This window comes from Amblyomma americanum, chromosome 7 (genome assembly GCF_052857255.1).
Source record: "Amblyomma americanum isolate KBUSLIRL-KWMA chromosome 7, ASM5285725v1, whole genome shotgun sequence".
Classification (NCBI taxonomy): domain Eukaryota; kingdom Metazoa; phylum Arthropoda; class Arachnida; order Ixodida; family Ixodidae; genus Amblyomma; species Amblyomma americanum.
Genome location: NC_135503.1, coordinates 13,220,833 through 13,232,132, shown reverse-complemented (window position 1 = coordinate 13,232,132; position 11,300 = coordinate 13,220,833). Strand labels below are relative to the sequence as shown.

The window sequence follows — 11,300 nt, the reverse complement described above, 5'->3', positions numbered from 1 at the left end:
ATTCATCATAACGCTGCCGGTGTGGCATTGACGCATTGTATTTAAGAGCTGCTGTTTTTTTTTTTCTCTGCCTTTTGTTGTGCTCTTGCCTGCAATGAATGGCGCACTTCTCTTTTGTACATATGGTTATGTCCCAAAGGAACTTCTCACCTGTGCCCCCAATGCCAGTTTGTATTTTTTAATGGTCCAAAGTGCAGGCATATTTTGTTGGGTGGGTTTTTAATAATGGCTGTTCTTACAAGAGTAGTTGATTGTAACCAGCCATGGCTCCTCATGAAGTTTGTTTCTTCATGTAAGTGTGCCCCCAAGAAGGTGTCCAGCGTTTGAGGCACAAGCAACAGAGGAAGCCAGCCGTGGCCCAATTTTGTATTCTTGGAAGCAGCTGGCAAAGGTCCTCTGTATTTATTTACGAATGGACTGGAAAATGTGCTAATGTCCCGCCCTTTGTTACTGCTTGATTCCTGCCACCGTCGTGGTGGTCACTGGCGAAGCCCAGTGTGGCTCGGCCATCTGTATGGAAATGTGCTCGAAACGTTTCAGTTTGGATGCCTGCTTGAAGTTTGGAAGACTGCCTGCTTGAAGGACACTGTGTTGACCATTGTTTTTTAGGCATTCCTCTGTTACACACTGTTGCATTGTCACTTTTATCTGGCACATTGTCTCCATTCATACGGCAATTGCCATTGTGCAAAAAAGGAACTGCAAACTAATTCTGCCCTGCTGCCTTGGCTTCCATTAAGCACTATTGTAATGAAGTTCCCACATAGCCAATAAATTTTTTTTTTTGTGCTATAACTAGTGTGTGATAACGACACTGCGGCATTGTGTTCTTGCTTCAATTGATACACCTGAGTGTTGTACTGCACTGTAGTTGGATAGAACTTCACTCGGATAGAAGTCTGCACTGAAGCTCCGCCCACATCCAGGCCTCCTGCACAGAATTCCTCCACGACCAAAAAATAGTCCATTGTTAAATCTTTTTCGTTACCAAAAGTAAGAAGCTGATCACAAAAAAATTTAAGCTCTAGAATTTTGATGCCTGCCTTGTTTAATACTGTCAAACATTAAGAAGCTAATTTTGTTTACTGTTGCGATTGGCCAGCAAAGTAATACAGAACGTCAAATACTGTGGTTCAGTGTTACCAACTGTTATTTTTTAAGTTCCAAGACTGTTCACATAGCCCTGGCCTGCAGTCTTTGTGTCGGGCAACAAGGACTGGACTTGAGGCTTGTAACAGTGCCACTGTGCTTTGCATGTGTACAGTTTCAGTCCTCTCCATTTTTTGCTATTTTTCATTTCCCTTTCCCTCAGTGGAGATTAGCTGTAAACAAACTTCCCCTTCTATCAGCTTAGACAAAGCCAGCATACTACTGCATTCTCACATTTCTTGCATTTTTCTTCTGTTTCTTTTTCAGCCTTTTCCTAGCAGATTTTGACAAAGGTTGTGTTTGAGCAGGTGCTGTAACTTGGACAAGTGAAGGTGCAGTTTTCTTGATAGCTTCTATCTTGCTTTCGTCTCCTGGGTCGCCACCAGCTTCAAACGTTCCTGCATAATTGATCATGTGAGGTAAACAAAAAACTAAATAACTGTGCATTTTGAATTCTGTACGAAGAAAAGTATGAATGCTGTGAAACATTCTTGTATGATCCAGAAGAGTCGCTATGCAAAGTTGGGCAGCTGCGCTGCAGACTACTATAGAACCTTGCAGACTTCATGACAAAAAATGAGCAGTTGATCTCAATTTACCAAAGGCAGCAAATTTTCTCCTGAAAAACTCCTTGATCACCAAAAGGTGGGTAGTGGTATACATTATTTTACCATCTCTGGCAGCAGATGCCCAATAAACTGAGCCATGAATATTCTGTCGCAAAGGGGACTTCGGCTGTGAATGCTAACTGCATTCAAAAGTATTTTGTATGAACACGAGAACTTTGCATAAACACATTTTGTGCTTCAATCACTGCAATTGTGTGCATTGCTAACCATAACCATTTTGTTCGAAGTTCTGAATACCATTAAACTTCCATAATTCTAGTTTGCTCGTGTTTGAAGAAAGTTGCAGGAGTTTGTAACTTTTCAAGAAACTAGTTTGGCATTTTTTGGAAGAATGCAAATGCGACAACTATTGCAGTAATGTGTTGTTTGTAGTATATTATTCTCAGTTTAATGAAACAAGTTTCAAGAAACTGCAGTTTCACCAGACACAACTGCCAGCAATCTGGTTGGTAATAACAGCAGTAGAGTTTTCTCGTCGAGCACGGCCGCACTTATAAATCCTCGTCATCGGCAAGCCAAACACTGTTTGACCTCAATCTTAATATCTCTTTGATCTGAAGTACCATTATTTATTGATTACCCCGACAGGAAATTTAAATATTCAGGGTCTGCTAATCATTCAGGTAAGCTTCAGTGCATATGTCAAGCTTCTCCCAGGTTTCGGTGCATTCCCAAAAATATTGCATTGGCACAGCCACTAATCTCAACGTTAGAAATTGCTGCACGGGCAGTAACACCACTGTAGCTATGTCAAAAGATTTATGTTCATGTGCACATCTACAAAACTAGTCTCCAACTAGCAACGCTACACTGCAGTACAATTTCCTACCTGCACACATTTACAAATGCCAGGGTTCTCTCAAAACATCCGCAAGTACCCAGCTTTCATCATGGGCATAATATGCATTTGCATATAGTGGTCAGAGGTCTTTATCTAGCTTGGTCACTATGTTGATGTTCTCATTGAAGTGCAGTGAAGTTTTGTGCATCAAACTTGGTCGCGCAGTGAGGTCCTCTCTGCACTTACCGCGTCGAGTCAGCTGCTGATCGGACTTCCGTTTCCTCCGTAACTTTCTACTCAGTACGTCTTCAATACGTGAAGTTGACGTGAAGGCCTTGGAAGCTTTTCGCACACATCTGAAGAAGAAAGAAATTACAGCCAATTTAGCTTACTTGGCCAAATGCGGTGTATGTGCGCTAGCACTTCGCTTTCGGTTCGAAGCCAGGATTTCAAGCCCATGCTTCAGACAAACATTGATGAAATTGGTCATGGGGGACCGCAGTGGTAGTGCACAATAAAATTTTGGGACCGCTTGACGCAGCTTAAGACGGAAGTGCGACGGTGTGTTCTAGATCCATTGCACACGGATGGAAGTTGATGAAGATGACGACATGCAATGCAGTGCAAGAGAGTGGCAGTTAAGCACGAGGGCTGATCGGTTGCGGCGACAGCATAGTGCTCTCTTGCAGTGGCCAGCAAAGCTGATCTGAGGGTTGTTGGGCCAGCAAAGCTGACCCAACATTACCCCTCTCCCTAGCCTTATCAGTAGCGAGCCTTTCCTGAAAACAAATTCATTTCGATTTTCATATCTAGAGGCCAACCTCTGCTTTTGCAGACGAAACCAACGAAACCCGTGGCGCGAGTCGGATTTAAAACATGCCTTCACAATTTAGCGTCTTCTGTATTTCAAGTTCAGCTGTCTGTGCCGTTGAAAAATCGGCATGTTCCATGAAAAGCAATAATAAAACTGCCTGACGCACGACGCTGCGGTAAACTTACGCGCTTTGTTTGGTGCAGCCGTCGACAGCTTGCGTTGATTCCACAGCCAAAGATATTTCTTCACGAAGATCGGAGAACCATGAGCTGACCTCTTTTTCCGAAGCTCGACTTACTTCCATTACCAACTTTCTCAGTCGTCAGGTTCTGATGCAGCTATGACGCGGAGTGAACTCGCTGACTAGTCGAGAATAACCAACACCCTCTAAATACTTTGAATAACCAATGACTTTTCAAAACGCCAGACCATCACAAACCGCACGTGCTTAAACGCTTGAATCGCGTCAGACCGCGCTTCTAGGTTTCGTAGGAAAGGGGGAAAGAGGAGGCCTAAAATGATGATGATATGTGGCCATACACTTTGTACCTTGTCTTTGTAGCGGGCGGGTGCAGAACTGCGCCCGAGCCGGGAGAAATTATAAGAAAAAGGGTGAAAATAAGCAGGAGGAAATTGAAAAAAGGGGGTGGACTGCTGGAAGAAGTTAGCCTGCGCCACCTACCTGCATGGTGTGACCCCATGGTTGCTCTCAAAACGTTGCTTTTAACATTTTTTTTTATTTTTGTAGCTAGTTCGGTTTTCCTTCCGCGCCTTTTGCCAAAGGCTGGACCCACGGCGCGGTAGCATAAAGTGGGTAAATACAATGAAGAAAATTTGAAAGGCTAACCTGTCACTTTATTAGAAACAGAACCTGAAATGAATTTGGTCAACAATATATTGATATTTTTAGCTTGCATCACAACATGGTTGTATCAAACAGAACCAGACTGCTGTGCTCACGAATCATACTGCCATATTACAGCTACTAGAAATTAACCAAAGTAGTGGCCTGATGATGATGATGAGAAGTGATGCTATATTGAAGGGACCTATCACTGTGGATGAAATTCAATCAGCCATTTCTGCCCTGCAGAGCCAGAAATCTCCTGGGCCAGATGGTATTACTAGCGAATTCTATAAAACATTTTCGCCTTGCCTAGTGCCTGTTTTGATGGAAGTTTTCAAAGCATCTTATGATGTGGGTGTCCTGCCTCCCACTTTTTATTCTGGGCACACAATATTAATTCCCAAAAGCAAAGATACTAATTGTTGAAAACTGTTGAGGGATATCGTCCAATTTCCCTTTGCAATGTTGATTACAAAATTTTTGCCAAGGTTCTTAGCAGTCGTCTGCAGCTCGTCATTATGGACTTGATAGGTCCGCATCAGGTCTGTGGTATTAGAGGCCGCAGTATTCAAACACATATCCATATTGCACGTTCAGTATTAGAGACAGTATCAGATGAGATAGGCCAAGTAGCTCTGATTCAAATTGACTTGGCTAAGGCGTTTGATAAAGTTCGGCACGATTTCTTGTTCGCGGTCTTGGAGTATGCAAATATTGGTGACGTCTTGCTCAAAGGCATAAGGCTGTGCTATAAGAACTCCTATACAAGGGTTATTGTTAATCAGGAGCTAACGAAACCAGTACCACTAGAAGCATCTGTTCGTCAAGGATGTCCACTGTCTTCATTGTTGTTTGCCCTATATCTGGAACCCCTCTGTCTCAGTATAATTAACAGCGCAGCTATCCGCGGTTTCTCTCTGGCTCAATGTGAAGTTAAAGTTTTAGCTTACACTGATGATGTCGCCCTCTTTTGTTCTGACAAAAAGAGTGTACTCGAGGCTCTAAACTTGACTAAACAGTTCTGCGATATATCAGGCGCGGCTCTTAATTTAGAGAAATCCAAAGGCTTTTGGTTGGGTCATTGGGGAACTAGGCCAAGCCAGTTCGGTGGTATATGCTGGAACTGTAGCCCTCTTGAGTACCTAGGCGTTCCGCTGCACCAAGTTCGCAACAGTACAGCCTACTGGGATTCACAAACTGTAACTCTACGGCGGCAAACACAGGCTTGGATGGGTAGGGAACTCTCAGTGTTTGCGAGGGCACAGGTCTGTAACATTTTTTTGTTTGCAAAGCTCGCGTATGTCCTTCAAGTCCTGCATTGTGCAAGGAGGAAGGTGCAAGCAATACATAGAATATTTGCAGCATTCGTTTGGCGCTCTCAATGGGAGCCGATGAGGCGTGACAACTTGTTCCTTCCCTTAGAGGGTGGTGGAGTGGGCCTTGTTCACCTGTTCGTGCATCAACTCGTTTCCCGTTTTTTCTTTTTCAAATCGGCAAACGACCCGTTTCTGGTAGCTGTGCTCATTAGGCGGCTTAGTTTTCATTTGCCTTACTTATTCGTACCGACTGTGCAGGCTCGTGAGGGGACTTTATGGGGATTTCTTAACGAGGTTGCTGACACTTTCAATTTTCTCACTGTGCGCTTCTCTTTAGATTACCTATACAGCCTCTCGAGAAAGCAGATGACCCAGGCTCTCACTGAGTCTTTGTTCCCTACACCATTGTATCGGCAGCCTTATTTGGGGTCTTTGGACATCAGTGTTCTAAAGCGTGTTAGGCGGATGTGCATTCAGGCAGCCGCTAAAACGTTCTTTTTCAAACTACACACAGCGACACTGCCTGTCAAGACATTTCTTAATGACAAGGGGATGTTTGTACCCTGGAATGTGAATTGTCGTCTGTGTAACGTGCCTGAGACAATTGATCATTGCTTCATCCTGTGCCGTGATGCCATGTTCTTTTGGGACATACTACAACGAACTATTAAGAAGGACATTGAAATTACACCATACACTATTAGATTTCTGCCTGTTGACAAAAACTCTGTTGTGCCTTATGACGTGTTTGTGTTGATGGGACTATTCAGTCTTTGGAAAAGCCGTATGATGGACAGACATGCCGAGCCACCAAGATCGTCCAAATCTGTGTTTCGGGAACAGTGTGCGTTGGTGAGGAGTGTATATGCTGCTCGCGACGAACCTCCAAGCTGGCTGCCGTGCCTAGATGCTTGTGTGTGCCTCCCTGAATTTTGATGTTTTGATGGGGATGCAGTGGTGAGTTAGGGCTATGGGGGGCTCATATTAAGCAGCCCGGTAACTTGAGACGCGAACTAGTCTGATTGAAGTTTCCTCCTTTCTACAGAAGTTCTTCCATGCAATAGAGAAAAAAAAAAACCAAAGTAGTGGCCTTATGTTAGAGTATCCGCCTCGCAACTGAAAGGTGCTGGGTTCGATTCCGTGCCGCCGTGCACCCACCGGTCTTTCAATGGGTACAAATAGAGTCACTAAAAAGTCTTTATTTAGTGACTATAGGTACAAACATTCCCCCGCCTTGGTGCTCGGCTTTCTTCGGGGCGAAATTTTTGGAGAAAAGGGCCGCAATTGGGCATCACCGCACCATTCGCATTTGAGATGGAACAGCGAAAAACGTTTACCAAGCAGTTCACCCCAGTAAAGCCGAGCACCACGCCGGGAGAAATCGGTATGTGCCTGGCAGCACTGGGAATCGAAGCCAGCACCTCCCGAATGCGAGGCAGATGCTCTACCACGTGGTCCGAAACGGTGGCCACACTTCCCATCATCATCAGCCAGATTACACCCACTGCGGGAAAAAGGCCTCTCCCACATCTCTCCAATTAACCCGGACTTATGCCAGCCATCGCCTCCTGATCCCCACGAACTTCCGAATCTCATCAGCCCACCAAACTTTCTGCCACCCCCTGCTACGCTTTCCATCTCTTGAAATCCAGTCTGTTACCCTTAACGACCATCAGTTATCTTGCGTTCACATTACATGCTCTGTCCATGCCCATTTCTCCTGTTTCAACTATGACGTCATTAACTCGCATTTGTCCTCCCCCCCCCCTCTTAATTCCAATCTCTTAGCACCACCCCTATAATTTTTCTTAGCTCACTGTATTGTTCTCAATTTAAGTTGAACCCTTTTTGTTAGCCTTCAAGTTTCTGCCCCATAGGAGAGTACCAGTAAGGTACAGCTGTTATATACTTTTCTCTCGAAGGACACTAGTAAATTTCCTTCCGGTCTGAGTGTACCTGCCAAATGCATTCCAGCCAATTCTTACTCTAGTTATTTCACTGTCATGGTTCGCATATGCGGCCACTACCTGCCCAAGTAGATGCATTCCTTTCTCCTTCCAAAGCCTAGCTACCCACCGTAAACTGCTGTTTCCTTCCAAGACTGCTGAACAGTACTTTAGCTTCCTGAATATTGTTAAGACCTACCATTCTGCTCTGCCTAACAGAAGCATTAATTTAATACTCCTCTCCCTGTTGGCATGTCAAATTTGGCATATTTCAGGTACATTTAGTATATCAAATCCAAAAAATGGCACTTTTGGTGATGTGAATGGCTATTACGACTAAAGTGTAATTTGACGGACATTTTACAAAGTACAGAACACATTTCAAACAGGACAGGCGCTGAAATGCTTGCGAAATGCTTGAGGCTGGAATATGTTACATTGAAGAATTTCTTTTTTTCAGCATTTCAATGTAGCCTGTGGCTCAACATAAGTGCCTTGTTCTTAAATCATGGGTAGTGACAGTACACTGACACAAGTCAAACTATTATGTTCTGACGAAGTTTTAGGTTCAGCAACTTCATCAAGGCCAATGGCATTGAACTGGCCATAGCTGATCAGTGCCATTACATCTGCACCTGCAGCATAAGCGTGAATATCACAGCCTCCAGTCTTCTGGAACCCGAAGTGCTGATAACAATCTAAACGATGATGTCAATCCTGAAAGAGGACTCGCTTCAGTAACACCTCGCCATCTGCATCCACACGACTACGAACGCTGTCACAATCACTGCTGCTTCTGTCCACGGACTTGCATAATGAGTCAAACACATTAGCTGGCATTGCAGTAATATCCTTTGTCACCCACTCATGGTTCATCCGGATGAAACACAAGAGGCTCAGAGTGTCAGCACTGATGCCCTGCCTGCCTTCTGAGGTGGCTGGGCCATACTTTTCAAACATCCTCTCTGAGTATGTGTTTGTCGGCGGGCATGCTAGCAATTCTACAGCTACAGCACACAAGGATGGCCAAACCATTCGCTTTGTCTGCCAGTAGACTACTGGGTCACTCATGGGAGCACAGAAGTCGGCCACACTGTCTTGCATATAGGCCTCGAGCTCAAACCTTGCCGCAGCTGCCCTTTCGGTGTCAGCACTGTCTGAAGAAACTTCCACTTTACGCTTTGTAAGTCCCATCTGCTCAGCATTGGTAAGCCACAGTGAAAAGTCTTCATCAAGTGTTGGGACAGGCTCTACTGACTGGGACGACTTGTCAGGAGTGGCTGTGTGCAATGGCTTGTCAGTGTACTTGCAAGTCTCGCAAATTTTTGCCAAAAGATGCTGTTTGACTTTGTTGAGCTTCTGCTCTGCCACTGCTTGACTCCCACCGATGTAGCTGCAGAATGTGTCCCTGAAACGAGGGTCCAAAAAGCTTGCCACCCAATATGTGATATCTGATTTCACAGAGCTTATGTGGCTACTCGAGCTAAGCTTCGAAAGAAGATGGGCTGACAGCCAGTGTGCCGGACTACCCCTTTCAGATCTCTCCATTGTACCCTGTAGCATTTTGTCAGCAAAGCAAAGCAGTGGGAGGACCTGCCCCAGCACAGCTGTGTCCATGCTCAAGAGACGAACAACCTCCTCTACAGGCTGCAGCACACTAGCTGCATCCCTGAGCACTAACCACTGCTCTGGGCTAATGGGGGCCCTACCCGATTCCTTCAGATATTCATTCACTGCCAGCTTCTGCTCACAGAAGTGTTTTATCATGTGCAAAGTGCTCTTCCAGTCTGTGGGACAGTCTGGAACAAGCTGCCGTTGCTTGAGGTTGTGATGTGACTGAAGCGTTTTCAACTTAGCTCTTTCTAAATCACTACTGTTTAATTGGCTACAGACTGTGCGGGTGACCTCGAATGCATCTCCAAGCTGACTGTGGTATATAAAGAGCAAATTTTCGACCTCGAAATCAAGACAGTGAGCCATGCAAGTAATATGGTTCAGCTGCATTTCCAGAAAAGGCTGCATCCCACTAGGCTGCCGCTCAGTTACAACATTCCCAACTGTGAGCTTCGCAGGTAGCAGCCAGCTCTTGATTACAGTTTCCAGGGTTTGATTGATGTTTTCAAGGGTACAAGACTCTCCCAAGTTGACTACATCCAGGACTGCTTTGCACCTGACAAGATTCCCTTCAGGCTCTTGCCGCTTTATCCAGAATGCAGTCACTGAGACAAGGTCGGACATGTGGGGGCCCTGCCATGCTTCGGCACCTAGATGGATTGTTTCCCCCACACAACCTTTCAAGTCCCTTCTCACTCGCTCTCTAATCATTGTTGCGATTGCAGGGACACCAGCGTCAGCAAAGTAGCTCTTGCTAGGAACTTTCCACTGTGGTACACAATGATGCATAAACTCGAGAAAAGCAGGGTCTTCTGCAAGTGAGAATGGTTGAATACCGTTGGCCATGTACATTGCCAAGCAATGGTTGAGAGTCATTGAGGCAGGGTTATGAGGCTCCCAGACGTGACCATTGGTTTCAGACTTATCATGGTGCACAGCAGCAAGTGCTGATGATTCTAGTGGCCCGTTAGCCACTTTAGGAGACACATCCAGCTTTTTTCTGTAACCTTTCTTATCAGCTTCAGGGGCAGCATTTTTCTTGAGTCGCAAACGGTGATGAATGGTGACGTGCTTGTGCATTGCAGTGGTCCCCACTTTGTCGCAACCACTTTCATTTCCAAGGCGCACTTGCATTCTGCAAATCTTGCAAACCACCAGAAATTTGCTGCTTCCACAATAGTCGAAATGCTTCCAGACTGACGACGGCGGCCGTCGCCTATATTTTCCGCTCTTGCTTCTTTCCCTGCTGTCGCCAGCCCCTGCAGTATCGTCTGCACCGACTGCAGGACGCAGTTTCTGCGTGCGCGCGGCATTCGTCGTTCCGGGCGGGAAATCGGGTAAGAGCTCCGAGTGGTGGATCTCAAGGTGGCGACGCATAGCCGTCGTGCCCACTTTGCTGCAGCCGCCTTGTCTGCCAAGCCGCACGCTCATGTTGCAGTGCCTGCACACCCCTGTGCACTTGTCCAACGGATGCCGGTCGAAGTGGTCCCAAACTAAGGAGTACTTCTTACGCGTTCTTGCTTTCTTTTCGCTCTGGTCTGGCGGGCTTGCCGAGGAGCTGCCCGGTGCCGAAAGCCATTCTGCCGAGGCCACCGCACCACATGCATCAGATGAATCGGACACCACGTACACTGCGTCGTGACTAACAGACTGGCTCGGTTCTTCCGTCGTAACTTCTGAAGCAGTTTCTGGCTGAAACAGAACGTAGTGGGCCACGGCGTCGTGAAGTGGCGCGTCTTGGTCGGCGCCACAAGATACAGCTGGCCCCCTCCTCTTCATCACGCCTCTGAATGTGCCTGGAAATGAATAGTGCAAGACGGATATGTAAACTCTACAGACTTTCAGACGAGCGGATCAAAGCGCGAATGGAATTTCATTCCACACAGAAATGCGCGTTTTCAAATATGGTGCCGCAAAACCACAAAGCATTTACCTGGGGCACTGTGGCTGCTCGAGCTAATATCTGACAAATATGTGTCTTGTTCAAAGAGTAAATGCGGAAATTAGCGCCCTAGCAAAGGGTGACGAAGAAACTATAGGGCAAAAAACGAAAGTAAACTCAGCTACCGGCATCTTTCGTGAGTATGGCTAGCAGGCTAGCGTAGCGCAAGGCTGTCGGATTTGAATTCGTGATTGGTTCAAATATTCTGTATAGCGGTAGAAGTAAATTCAAATGTTTAACCATTTTTTTTATATTAGTAACA

General features: G+C 45.8%; 2 long non-coding RNA genes across 2 annotated transcripts; both read right to left on the bottom strand.

Annotated features, from left to right (window-relative positions):
* Window positions 1-1,289: 1,289 nt before the first annotated feature.
* Window positions 1,290-3,754, bottom strand: LOC144098518 (uncharacterized). Its single transcript, XR_013307193.1, has 3 exons — window positions 3,559-3,754; window positions 2,806-2,915; window positions 1,290-1,547 (listed from the first exon to the last, which is right to left on the bottom strand). It is a non-coding gene; the product is annotated as an uncharacterized LOC144098518 (long non-coding RNA).
* A 452-nt stretch (window positions 3,755-4,206) lies between these two features.
* Window positions 4,207-11,168, bottom strand: LOC144098516 (uncharacterized). Its single transcript, XR_013307192.1, has 3 exons — window positions 11,030-11,168; window positions 6,627-10,892; window positions 4,207-4,382 (listed from the first exon to the last, which is right to left on the bottom strand). It is a non-coding gene; the product is annotated as an uncharacterized LOC144098516 (long non-coding RNA).
* Between the last annotated feature and the right edge of the window lie 132 nt (window positions 11,169-11,300).